This window comes from Scatophagus argus, chromosome 21 (genome assembly GCF_020382885.2).
Source record: "Scatophagus argus isolate fScaArg1 chromosome 21, fScaArg1.pri, whole genome shotgun sequence".
Taxonomy (NCBI): Eukaryota; Metazoa; Chordata; class Actinopteri; family Scatophagidae; genus Scatophagus; species Scatophagus argus.
The window spans coordinates 11,151,816-11,166,724 of NC_058513.1; the positions used below are offsets into that span (position 1 = coordinate 11,151,816).

A 14,909-nucleotide genomic window follows, 5' to 3' on the forward strand; every position below is an offset into this window, starting at 1 on the left:
TGCAACTACTGTCAGGTCGAATTTTTAATTTCTTAATTTTCCCACACTTTTCCCACTGACTTAAAAGCACGAGCCAAGAAACGATTGGTTGATGAATCAGTTAGATGACCAATAGAACGTGATCAGTAATTTTGAATTTATAGTCATTCATCAAGCAAATGTTTGCTGGTTCCAGCTTTGAAGATGTGACAATTTGCACAATTGGTATGCTTTACATTATTCAGAGGCAAAATGACAGGTTGATTAATCGGTTAGTTTCATTAAAAAATAATAATAAGCACTTTTCTTTATTGACTTTTCATCTTGGGCTTTGGGAGGTTGTGATAGACATTTTCTGATTGAAAAAAATCATCATTTTAATTCATATTGGTAAAAGAAAAACACGCTCACACAGTCAGCAACTTCTTATAGATGGAGTACCTGCATTTCTGATGTCGTCTTGGAAAAAGTAACGGCAGATTATAATACATAAAATTTGAATTGATGATGAAATAATAACAGTTTCAGTACAGCTTCTTGACTGATACATCAGAGCTGTAATGGTAATTTCAACCTTTAATGGACACAGATCTCCAGAGAGGTGACTACTTTTTAATTTTTACTATAGATAAAAAAAAATAAGTTCCTAATGAGCGCGCTCTCTCCGCTGGATGCTTGGGTCCATCAAAGCCTTCAAGCTTTTAGCACCTACTCTAATTGTTCTGCTGGCACCTCATGAAGGCGGTGGCACCCTTCGAGCCTTTATCTAGGCCACCAGATCCACAACTGGACCCATCTGGCCTTGCTATCTCCCTCTGTGTCTCCTCCACACACACACACATGCACATGTGGACACACATGACATCCACCATGTACACACACACACACACACACACACATACCAGCTGTTGTGGATTACCAGAGAACAAGTGCAGGTCTATTTTCTGACTTATGCCCAGTGTTTGATGGCCTTGCCCTGGATGTGACCCAACACAAAAGCACCAACTTGCTTGTTATAACATACTATATTACTACTTTAGATGTAAAGTGCAAACGCAAACGAAAGAAAATGACCATGGAGTGAATTGTGCTGAAGAGGATGACGACTTTTAACCGCGAGCTTTGGCTACATGCAAAATAAGTACAAAAAGCAAATCACAATTAGGTGGAAGGGTTTGCCTGTTTGTGATCCAGAATCTGACAATTCTCCCAAACCCTCTGCCAAAAAGGAGGCTGGTGAATTATACCTCGCACTTTATCTTCAAGCCTTGACATGGCCACTCAGAGAGATGTGGGCTCTTTTAATCAAGACGGTTTCCACTTCTGAGAAACAGAAAATCTGTCTGCCCTCACCTTCATCTATCTTAACTTCCCTCCATACATTGATCTTACACACTGACCCTCCAATCTTCCCACCACCCGAAATCAGCTTAATCTTCATTATTCGCTGTAATGCCACAGACTCTTTCTGGCAGGAGCATCAGCCCCATCTTTACTGACCAACCCTCAACCCCCACCAGTCCAATACGACCCTTAAGAGACACACACACACACACACACAGGCTGCAAATTCAGAGGGAATGCAGGCCTTTTGTAGAACAGACGATTTAGAAGTAACAACATGCAAAATAGTCACTTGGGTACCCAGCCGAGGCTTTAAAGCTTAACTTAATATGAGGGGGAGAGGGTGAAAGCGACGGACTGGGGCAACCCCACCAATTGCTTTCCCACAACAGCAATAAAATATTCCATCATATCCCTGAAGCATACCCGGCTCCAGCTGGGATCAAAGACGATACTTCATGAGTTAGAGAGGAGTGCATATTAGTGCCTATACAACCACAGTGTCTCACTTTCTCCGAACCTTTCATTCTTCTCCATTAATAGCCGTCATGGAAAATACATAATAGAGCCTGGGGTTTCCATTTCCTCAGTAGGTAAAGGCGCATTACAGGAAAAGACACTGAAGGGGGATGTCACTCACGTTCCAGTGTTCTTTCCAGAAATCATGATATTGACAAGTTATGTTGCCAGTTTTCATTGGTCACTGGACAAAGCCTCAACAACTGGCAGCAGCTGAAAATATCGTTTTGCTTCAGGTATTGCAGTGAATGGCTTAACCTTATAGTTACACAAGGTCCATATGTATCATTTTGCCGCATACTCACTATTCAGATCAAAACAGCTTCCACGTCTCGCTTTGGTTGTATTCCTTTCAGGTTGTCTGTGACAGGTATTTTATAGGGAGGAGTGCTGTTGTTGTGGATGTCCTATCAATGATTCAATGCAGCACGTCAAATGGAAGGCAGAGACAGAGAGAAAGATGTCTCTGCCTGAATGTTCAGAGGGAACTTTCAATATATAATTCACTGAGTTGTCTGATGGGTTTGGGTGTTAATGTGATGGATGCCCTTTCAGTCTGGTGAAGATTCAGTGTTCTTAAACCTTGGATCTCTTAGGCCACTTTGAGGATGAACTGCACTGCCAAACGTCCTTTTATGATCTTTTGATCCTTACACTGTGCTTCTGAGGAACTGCAATACACAAAGAAACACACACAGAGTGGTATGCTGCACTCTTTTACACTATATTACATTATAAATGTGATTTCTGGCAAAAACTGACAACAGGCTCAGTAGGGTGTGTACAGTAACTCTCCACTCTCCTTACGCCTGTTCAATCAACTTGCCATGAGTAATCAAGCATCCATGAGTGCCAAGAGTAATAAAAACACCTGGAACACTTACATTTAATGGTAAAATAATGCTTGATACAGGAAAGCATGAAGGGTGATAAATGTGTTTACTCCCCACTTTGTTATTGTGTTAGTCATGTATTGTACACTAACAGCTGCAGCTCCACTGACTACACACTGTTCTCCAATGCAGCCTTTGTGCTGGAACCATATATTTGCAATAGTGTTTACACAAACAGAAAAGGGCGCCTGACGCAGGTGAAATGAAATAAATGTCATTTCTGTCCACCATCTTCTTTGATAGAAGGCAACTGTGCGAAGCCCCACTATGTGTGTGTGTGTGTGTGTGTGTACGTGTTAATCGGCAAAAGCTCAGGCAACAAATCCATAGAACAGAGCCATGTAAGATGGCAGATTAGGGGAATATGAAACACACTCTGGAGTGAGCGCTAGGCAAGGGTTTTTGTCTTGTTATCTTTGGGAGTGAGTTGACATTATCCCCATGGATAAGGTTTTACCATGCATGGATTACAGCATGAGACAAGCTGTGTGCGCCCCCAGGAAAATAACATGAGAGGACCTCAGTCGATCCCTGTCTCCATCTCCCTCTCCACTTGGGCTCTCCCCCTCTCTTGCTATTCATCAATGCTGTGATCAGCACACCTGGGGCTCCCGACACAGTGTTTGAAAATAATGGCAGCTGCTGTAACTTTGCAAGGGGCATTGGGCCATCTTTCATTTCCAATAGAATTACCAGGAACACACACAAAAAAAAAGCAAAAAAACAAAAGAGATGTTGCTTAATTTTTGATGCCACATTAAATCTATATTCCAGTTTAGATGTTTTAGTGATTATTGTATTTATACATGTCAAGTCTGACAAAAATGTGTAACTTATTATTAAAAAAAATCAAAGACAAATGGCTGAGCTAAAAGGCTGCACAAGCTAACATCACTGTAAAGAAATACAAGACTAGAAACAGGTGCAGGGACATTTCAAGTTAAAAGAATAGTTGAAAGGCAGGAAATCTCACTGAAGTTGTCTTTCTAATATCCCGGGAATGGTATTCTGCAGTCTGGGAGCATAGTTTAGTTTTTTGTTTGTTTGTTTTTCAAAAACAAAGCTGCGTCTTCAATATTCCTTTCCTGCTTATCAACATTTAACAGATCCACAGTGTTCAGACTGACTGACTGACTGACTGATCGTGGACAAACATAAGACCACACAGGATCCACAACGTAGGCTCGTTGTCAGCCACTTAAGGCTTTTATGTACAATCAAAAATACTTGAAAGTTGATCAGAAGTCTAGCAGCAGGACGCTCATGTTGATTCTGCATCCTCCTGCGTCCATCCAGAGGCGCACGTTAGGAGAGCAGCTTCCTTGACATAAAATGCCCTCCATGAGATATTTGTACAAATGCAGTTCTTTAAGAATCCCTTCTCGCATGTATTAAGGTACACAAAAAGTTCTCCAATAAGTGTCTGGCATGGATTTTGCAGGAAAAAGAAGTATAATTACTACATTAAAATCCCTAAAATAGCACCTGTTCCTCTCCCTCATTAAAAACTCTTGAATATATAACAGTTTTCATTTCATGACTTTACCTGTCTCTGACTTCAAGTCAGTGTATGCGCACTGGAGGCTTCAAGTTTCCACATCTCACTTGTATGTGCTGAATACCCACACACCAGGATTATTTTCCAAACTATTTGTGATGTTACAAATCATGCTCATAGGCCTGTCTCTTAAAATCAGATTTTCAATAAGCACAGAGAAACTTAACGCTTCCAGTAGATGATGAAAACAGCCTTATGGTGTCAGACTCTGCACATTCATCATTCTACACAGTCAAGCTCAGACATCCAACAGTAGAACAAGAAGAAAAACACATTTTTGACTGGAGGGAGGTTTTAAAAAATGATTCAGAAAGACTTCCAACAGAATCACAACTGAAATGTTATTGGAGACAGTATTACAGTAAATCTCTGATAAGATTTTCTTTCTTATAAAAGAAATGTTTGAAATGGGAGAGAGTTACATTGGATCTTGCTGTCTAGTTCGGATTTACTTAGGAGTCTTAACGACAGAAGTCTGGGGGAAAAAAAACTTTCAAGAGGCATACTTTTAATTGTCAGGACATTATTAGAGTCATGGTTAAAACATCCAGTGGGAAGACAACACAAGGAGGATTTACATTACGTTACAGCTGAGAAGAAAAGAGTTTTAAAGAAGGCAAAATAATTCATAAACATCTGCCTTTTGAAGGAGCACAAAGAGGGTTTTTTTTTTTGTACAAAAACCAGATCTTAGAAATATATTGTCAGAAGAATTAGCTAATTGCTCCACTTGTGCATTTGAGGCAGAACATATTACCGTTATGTAATTCTTCACAAAATAACAGACGAATTGGATAATCTTTTTTGCAATCCTGTTTGACATGTACAGTAAGGTGCAAAAAGATGTGAATGGAAATGATTATGTAAGTCTCTGATCTGTCAAAGGAAGAAATGACAAAGCATCTCACACCTATGCAGCTTTAAGGTTCAGTATATAACAGATAACTGAAGAATTTTGAAGGGCTCTATAAAAAAGCATCACAATTTATAATAATAATGATATAGTCTGGATTCCTTTTCCCAATTTCCTTGAGAATTCTTTACAAGAAGCAGCGACAGCAGCTTATATGGAATGATGAATGATACTCTTATCTCTTCCGGTACATTCCTAAGATAAGAGTTCTCATTGGTCGGTGTTGTCGGCTATGTGAGGTGAATGAAGTGAGCCCACAAAGAACTGAGAGCAAAGAGAGAGGTAAGAGGATGCCTTAAAATAGAGCACAGGAGGATGAGAGTAAAAAAAGGAGAAACTAAGTATAGAGGCATGAATGATGGTGGGATGGAGGTGAGAGAGAGCGAGGTGACCTCCATCTCCACCTCCACATCCACACGCCACAACAAGCCTCTCCATCTCAACCAGGGCACCATGGCACATTTCCCGTCACTGGGGGTGGCAGCGGGCCACACATTGCAGTGAATCAATCCGACTGCTGCAACCTCCGCAATCCACACTTTCCTGCAGGCTCGTCATGTTCCCAGATGATATGTGCGAAGCAGGGCTAGTGAGAAATCATGTTCCACATGCTGCGCATACCTCAGTTTGAAGTCGTGACTGCACAGACTGTGCAGTTTAGATGCAGACAAGTGTGGAGCAACTTACACAAGTTTACTCTCACAGCAACGGGATAAGCGCAAGTTTGAAACTAACAATGCAGTAATCAGCAAGTGAGATGATTTCTGTATCAGCTGTTTTACCTGGGGATCTGTTTAAAAGAGGAAATACCGTTTCACATTAATGAGACTCAGAAACATCAGAAATCACGTGTATTAAAATCTCAGACGCAGCACCCTCCTTTTATAACCCCTTATGCAGCTTTTAAAATGTTGCTTTAATGGATATTTGGGTCATAAATATGTTTTTATAATGGCTAATGAAGGCTTTATGCAGCCTCTACAGCAGTAATCCGTCCAAAGTGGGACCATATATCCAGCTGAATAGGGAAGAACTCAAGCTCCATAATACCTAAATCACACATGACACTGTAGTTGTGTTGCCCGTTACAATAAGAGAGAGAGAGAGAGAAATGGCTGTTATTAGATTCAGCGCATCCCACCAAAACTGGCTCAAAGCCACAAACACACACACACACACATACATACACACCACCCCCCAGCTCCCATCCACTTCCTTTCCACGTTTTTCGTTTGCAAATTGATAAAGGAACCAGAGACCCCGCAGGGTCCGTAATTCAATATTGGGATCTAACAGTCTCAGATCAGATATGATGGACTGTAATCCTCTCTGCGCTGCCACAGCCACATGCACTACTATATCTCAGTGCCCCTTGAGCTAACAGCAAGTCACTGTGTTCTCTGCCCATGAATGAGTGAGTGAGTGAATGAATGAGTGAATGAATGAGTGAATGAATGGATGACTGGGATTTTGTGGATTAGAAGCAGGCCAATGTTAAGTGTCCTTTCCTAAAATGCAAAAAAAAGCAATGTGGCAGACTTGTGGGTAAGCAGGCATGACAGCATGTGATTAAAATGAGTGAATTAGTGAGTACTCCCCCTGCGCACACCTATCACCACCACTAAACCCAGTGTTTAAAATTGTTCTCTACTCTCCATTTCTTCCAATTTTAAAAGATGTAGAGTGAGGGAGTCGTGTTCAGAGACAATAATGATCCCACTGTTTACTTTCAATTAGGATTATTTCTTCCCTTAGGCTAAGAACACCTTTATTTCTCAGTGGGAACATTAGTAACCATTAACTCTGGGCCACATTTATGAAATGAGATGAGCAAAAAAAAAGTCGAATGTAAATCTAAAGTCCTACTGATTTTGTTTCCGTGGAGCTCTAATGTTGTGAAAAGTCACTTATGGCTATCGTTGAAAGACGGCCCATGGAGGCCAACTGTCCTACAGTAAAACCTCATACCAGGTTTCTGCCATTAGACCACTGAGTATGGGACATCTCAAGCACTTTATAAAAGGGAAGCCTCATCAATTATTCACACTTCCGGCAACACACATTCCACATGTTTCTCTTCCCATACATTAATATTTCAGCCCCCACCAGCCCGCCGCACCTCTTCTTCTCTCTGCCACCTCCCGGTGGACATTTTGTCTACATAAATCACACAGTGACATTAAGAATCCCTAAGATGGCCTCAGTCAGTACTTACAGTAGGCAAGCTTCTCTTCGGCCAATCTATGAGTCCCTTGATTGTTTCCTGAGAGTCTAATGACCCTCAAAACCATAAGATAAACAACAAATCTATCACTCTAAGTTTTACTGGTATCCCTGCACATGGGATGTTATGAACACCTTATTAGGCAGGAATTAATTAGGTAATAAATCATTTACGACAAAAGGAGAATTTATATTAAGGGTTCAGATATGCAGTTTGATCTTATACTTTCTGTGTGTGTATGTGAGAAAGAGAGAGAGAAAGAGAGTTTTTTTTTTTTTCTTTTGTTTAGCCAACGTTCCTCAGGAAGCACTTGATCCCCAACCTTTTAACACCCCCAACAAGCTCTGTATGCTTTAGGTTATGGAAGGTTAAGGTTAGGGTTATGGCCATGGTTGTGGTTTCGAGTGAAAGAGGCTGGATGTGTACAAAGCCTGAGAGGAAGTGCTGCCTAAGAGGCTCAACTCGAGGATCAAATGTCCGTTTGTGTGAGCAGGGAAGATGGCGTGCGACAAAAACCCAAGCATCCAATCTTGAGATGTTAAACAGCAGGCTCTGTGCTGAAACATTAAGCTAACATGACCAATTTCGGAAGCAGTTTCACTTTTGTGTGTCAAAACCATGAGAATTCTGCTCACCTGTCAATGCTAGCTCGAGCATGTCTCAAGTACGTCCTCAACAGCATCATGCACCATGGTAATGTATGATAAATACTGAACAGAGAGAGAGAGAGGCTGTTTCAGCGCTGGATTTTTGGTAAGGAATGATTTAAAGCGACAACTAATGATTATATTTTTATTCTAAATTTGACCAACATTTTCTCAATGAATTGATGTATACTATAGTTTTCCTGACACAGCCCACTTACATGCTCAGGTTGGCTGTTTTCCAACCAAAACCTGAAGTTATTCAATTTACTATCATATAAATCCTCACATTTGAGAAGGTGGAACCTGAGGCTGACTTGCAATTTTGCTAGAAAAATATCAGAGAAGACTGATCGATGATGAGAACAATACTGAGTACTAGAACTGTTGAAAGACTAAATGGAGTCAGCTCTACAATGGTTACTACCTAGCCCTCCCAAAAGTTAGTGTGATGTGTGATAGAACAATGTTTTCCTGACATGCACACCACTATGGTGCCATGAAATATACTGTATGTGTAATGTATAATGTCACATAACACACAGATAAGCTCTGCTGATTTTCAGACATTTTGATTCAGCCCCTGTATAGGATACATCATGCAGACATTGCAGTGACAAGACTGAAGTGAAATACATGAAAATTCAAATATGGGTAATACCTTGAGGGCAATCTGCATAAAAATGGGACTGATAGCAATGGAATGAGTAGAATGGTGGTTTGAGATATGTAAAATGTCTGGCCAAGGCTCAATCACTCAACTGTGATGAGAATCTGCCTTCACCTTGCAGCTGGATCCTTGCTTCTGGAGCATGCTCTTATGGTTTTTGACATTCCTCGACCCAAATAAATTCTTTTTTGTTTCTTTTGTATCCAACACATCCTATTTCTGTCCTTCTGCTCTCTCCCTCTCCTCTCCTTCTCAGTGCTCCGTGCCTCCCACTCTCCTTACTAGGGGCTCTTTTCCTCCCTCTTCCTTATTGATTCTATGAGGTTCAGTGGATAGAGCGAGGCACCAGCAATGGAAAGGGCATGGGATCAATTCCCAGAAAATTCCAGACATTTGTTGGGCTGTCACTCCAGGATAATTTGTCTGCAGGCTTACCCCGCTGAATACACTGATGTATTCTGCTTTGTAATTGGTGTCCATCAGTGTTAAGTGTCTCCGCTAGCTTGAGGTTCAGGGCAAACACTGCAGAATGCTGCACAGCCTAATGAATCTGCCAAAATTAGGATGTTTTTTTGTTTTTGTTTTTTAAGGAAAAGTGTCTGATCAATTTGCCGAAGCTCTTTGTTTTGAGATTTTATATGTTTGGCACCATAGATATGCTAATGGGACCATTTACAGTGTAAGAAGACCTTCATGTACTGAAGCATGACTGAGGGCACAGTTTTGCTAATGCCTCCTGCAGGAACGCTAATATGAATAATTTCTGTTTTGTGACGTTAATGCATGCATTTCTGAAATAACTCCTCACTCATTTTGAATAATGAAGATTCTTCAAAACCACTTAAATGGGACTTTGATGTACAGAGGCCACCTTAAACAGACAAATTCACATCTGTATTGCAGTCATGTCAAACAGGTAAGAGCAAAATCAGATTCACTGTGACCGACAGCCCCGGGCACCAGCTCAGCTGAAAAAGGACAAAAGGGGTCTTTGAAAGTTTTACTCAGTATGTTAACATCAAATTGCAACATCTTGCTACTCTTCTGAGGCTTACAACAAGGCTGCGTAACCACAGACATGCAAGTCACATGCTGAGACCAAGAAAGAGTTTGGTTAAAATGTTCTTCAATAACTTGTTTTCCAACTAGGAAGATATTTTATATCGGTGCAGCTGCACACGCACTCTGTGCAGAGGCAGCCTGGCTTGGGCCAGCCTCAACGAACAAGTGGAGAGTCTCTCAGGAGAGACAGAGAGGCCTCAGAGACAGCCTGGCAAATCTGAGCCTGACCTCCATGGAGAGAGAGGGAGTGAGAGAGACAGAGAGAGGCATACTGGATTTATATCTTTGTTTTTAATCCCCCTTACACGCTCCACTGGTCCTACAGTAGTGGTTTGTGCAGGCTTCATGTATAGTCAGGGAAAAACAAACAAAACAAAAAAATGCGGCTTGCGTGTCAGGAAAACATTCTATTTCTGTGCTTTTCTTTTTTTTTTGCGACAGAGAAAACGGCCACTCTCCTGTGTTTTCCTGTCTGAATAAAATCAAATCAGCTGTGGGACAACGTCCCAGTGGCTTTTGACTTCATAACTGTTTAATGCTAACGTCTTATTCAGGCTGAAATGCCGTTTTGTCGCTGCCCCATCATTCAGTTCGACGCTGGCTTCTTGTTAAGCTGTTTTCTGTTTGGCAGGGAGTTTATTTTGCCCTAACCAATCACTGCAACTGAAGTATCTCTCTGCTTGACGTCACTTCAAAGCAACACACAATCTGCATTAGCAGTGGCAAACAGAAGCTTAAACATGCTGTTCAAAGTCATTTATCCCTAATGACTTCGTACGATAATGATGTGATAACAAAGAATTCAGGAAAACCTTTATTCGAGTGATCCAAGATGTAGGACTAACCATAAGCACTGAATGATTCACATCCATTTATTAAATGCAGAAGGAGCCAGCTGATAAATTAAACCCACTGGGAGAGCAGCAACAACACTTTTTTTTTTTTATCTTTTTCCCCCCCTTTTTTGAAATGCCTTCACTGCACAGCTGTTCTGATTTCATGGCTGTTGTTTCACTCAGCTGATTTACACAAGCCTTAATAACTGTGTCTGCCTTTCACACAGATGACGTTCCCAGAATGGATCCCACCTACGGAAGGCGCTGACTGACTCGGTTGTTTCCCCACCTGGGGAAGCAGCTATTGATTCAGCTAAAGAGCAACACCAAAACCATTGAATGGCTTGACAAAAATCCCAATGTGGCTGGCAATTCACAAGTCTGGAATCAGGCTAGTGAGATGCGCATGGAATTACAACAACTCTTCACTAAGGAAGATTTCTCACAACCAAGAAGAGAGTGGAACGGGCCTTGAGCCAGCATAGCGCCCCATGGTTTCCCAACCAACAGGCATTCACTGTGCACTGTTCCATTCTCGTGTTATTTCTCCGCTTCTGAGCCAATGGGGCTTGTATGTAGAGAGTGGAGTCAGACACATAACAGCCTCAGACACACACACACAAAACAGAAGATAGGATCCATAAGTCCGAACCCACGTGATACATGTCATGTTTGTCTTTGTGTTCAGAACTGCACCAATTATCTCCTGCTTCGCCCCATACTCGTGAGCGTATGAGCTGAGGAGGTAACGCATGAAAGAAGACAGAAAACAGAAAGGGATGCAAAAATAGGTTGGGGAATACAATGGCATGGAGTGAGGATACAATAACGATGGGGAAAGCAGGAGAAAGAGGAGGCAAGAAAAGACCAAAGGAGTAGGCAAAATATGTCATTGTTCCCTTACGGACTGAGCTCATCTTTCTTTCACGACACAGAGATTCATTTAGATCATCATCACACGGCAAGAGCAATGACAACGAGCAGAACAGAGAGGGAAAAAATGAAACCATATTACTGCCTTCTATGTGCACTCTATATTAAACCTGAGGCTGTACAGTATAACTGCATTAGCACACAACTTAAAATAAATAAGAGCTCACTTGGCTGTGGGTAAAGACGAATGCACCTGAAGCCATGTTTGGCATAGCGTTTCATCATCAGCTGAGACATTTTGTGTATGATTACATTTAAAATATGCCGCATTGCACGGTTCTACATACTGCCATCACAAACGTGATGGAGCCAAGCTTTGGAAGAGGTTGCATTCCACAAACGCCAGAATGAGCTTCGCAAAAGGCTGTTTTGCCCTGAAGAATGTGTTCGTGTTGTATACATCAATGCTGTATATGAGAGGGTAAATAAAAGTAACATCCACAGAGAATGCTTCAGTATTTGAATCCAAAGCAATAGTGCAAATACTAGATATAGGGTTGAGTAATAGCAACTAGAAATCTTTAATATTTAACAGAATAAGCACTGACAGTGGACCAACTCCAAGCAACAAACATTCGATTCCACGTACATATCAGAATGTTTATTGTTGTTTGAACTGACTGACTTGTCGCAACAGGAACTGTCCGGCACAAATGTGAAAATAAGACTTCCTAAAACTGACAAATGCAGCTAATTCAGAGCAATCAGTAATTGACTAAGTGACTTTTGTTAACATATCAAAACCCCTGCTTCCTCTGTGGTATCAGCTGTCTTTCTTCAAATGCCACAAGTTCAAGTTAAAGTCTGCAAGAAACCTGCTGACTATAGAAGGATTTCTAACATTTCTTGACAAAGAAGAAGTAACTAAATAAATTCCATTTCCGCCACAGACGCCAGCCTACGGTCATCAGTGACAGCAAATCATTCATGCAAAGATCCTGGGCCGTGAGCAACACCATAAGCAACTTTGCTACAAGGAACGACTTAAATCATATGAGTGAAATGTCAGCTGAAAAAGGCACATCCTGTCAGGTCACATCATGTGAACTACTTCACACCTGGTATTCAATACACAATTCTCCCACAAAACCCTTCTTAAATTTTTAATTCCTATAAACAAAAACATATTTACATAATCAATTATTACAATTTTTACCAGTGAGCTGAAACAATACTCAGACTGTATTCATTTTTCTTTATTCTAGGTTTAAATATTCTGCAGAAAGGTTTTATCCTGTATAAGCGGTATAGAAAATGGATGGATGGATTTTGTCCCGTGTTTTCTAAGATTTGGTTTAGGTTTATAGTTGATTTCACAGATTTAACCAAAATACTGGCAAAAATCTGTCTCCACTGATTTGAAATTTTTTGAGAACAACGGAGGTGTGCTTTGGTGCTTATATAGCGCCACTTGTTGCCTGTCAAATACTTACTAAATATTGGAAAAACAACTGCTGTATGATGTCAATGTGTAAGCTGGAGGCTCAACAACTGAAAAATTAATTGTGTATGTAAGCTTACTTGTTTAAGCTTGTATTAATTGAGGGCAGCTTTACTAAGTGTGCTTTAGCTTTTGAAGGCAGCACCCTTTACAGTATGCAGTACAAACAGATGTGTCCTGATGTTTACGCAAGGGGCCTGCCCGGTTTGGCAGCTTTCAGCTTTTTAGCAGCTCTTTGTCGAGTGACATATTTGACTCTGGAGCAGTGGATGATGCTGCACAAGGAGTCTATGGACATTTCTACAGCTCTGTTGCCATTGGAATCCATGGTGGCTGGGTGAATTCAAATTGGCCGCGGTCAATGTTTTCCCTCAAATGGGAAAATTATTTTCTGCACAGTTGCAGAAAACAGAGTGAAAATGGTTTGATATCCAATGTCCAACCTGCAATGCTGAAAATATTTTTGCCCTGAGGTAAAGAAGAAGAAAATTGTGTCACTTGATCACTGTTTGCCTGTAGAATCAATGCTATTGACGCTTCCAACTGAAAGACCAGAGGATACTATGTACTCAGCCGGAACTGCTGTCCAAACATGTGACCAGTACAAGAAACGTAGAGAAATGAGGGTTTCAGCTTTCATATTAATGTTTTGTCACTGCCCTCTAGAGCACTTTGCAGACAAAAAGAACAGGAAAATGACGATCGACTCAGGATTCATCATTCACCCATGGTAAAACCGTGATCATATTCTTACCATAAAATGTTCATCACTGTACTTGTTGGACTGTATTGCATTGGTGCAGCAATGAAAACCTAAGGTGGATAGGCAACCAAATATAGTTAATCGTGAGCCAAAGAGGAGTTTTAAATCGAATTCGCCAATCAAATCTAAAGTCCTGACAGAATTTGTCGGAAAATAGAGCATCTTGAGTCTGAGAAAAAAAAAAACAGGATTGCTCTCATCCTGCCCCTCCCACATTCAAAAATTACCTTGTGCTGTTAAAAACATGCACGAATAATCAGGAAGTCTTGCTTCTTTACACAATGCTAAATATGCAAAATTCACAGCTTCCCTGCTTTATACCCCATATCTCCCTTAAGCCTTTCCCTCACTTAGCCCACTCCATCTGCCATCTCTCTACTCACAGCTCCCACTCTTCATTCTCCTGCTTTGTTGTGCTTCCTGCATTCTCTTCCTTCTTTCAGCAACCTCTTCAGTTTCATATGTATTTTTCCTCTTTTTCTCAATTCCCTATACCTATTTATATCCACTTGTCCTTTTGCAAGCGTATTCTCATCCCAATATCCATCTATTTTCCCCTCTGAGCCTCTTTCCCTCCCTCCCTTGGCCCCCCGTATCCCCCTGCAATGTGAAAGCAGTACTTGCAACACTCGGCTCCCAGTATCCTCTCATCTAAATGACATGTGTGGCCTTGCTATATCTGATTCCTCTAGACAGGAGGTGAGAGCTAACCTTTCTCCCGCTTCGACACTTCACCAGCTCCTGCTATTTGTTTTCATAACACAAATATGCTGTCCTTAGTCACAGCACATATCACAAAGCTTTAACATCCCAACTCTAGCAGAGAAAACAAAATAAATTCTACTAGATGGAGCCCTGCCTTTAATGGTACTTAAATCAGTGTGGAAGGGGAAAAAAAACTCCTCCGGAGGTAAGATTCATATCAGATTAATGCACAAGTAAAAGATAAAGATGAGAAGGGTGAAAATATTGAGAATATCCCCTGATATCTGTCTGCGCTAATGAATACGATTAATGTTAAGCTGCTGGAGTATCCACTTTCCATGTGGATATAAAAGAAAATAATTTATATTCTCAAGCCATGAGTCATATCAAACCATATCAGAGAAAATAGGTTTTTTGGTGTTTCT

General features: G+C 40.9%; 1 protein-coding gene across 2 annotated transcripts in view; it reads right to left on the reverse strand.

The window, feature by feature from the left end:
• The window catches only part of nrg3b (neuregulin 3b), a 170,523-nt gene that overhangs the window by 152,904 nt on the left and 2,710 nt on the right, over positions 1–14,909 (reverse strand). The gene's annotated exons all lie outside the window — the stretch shown is intronic.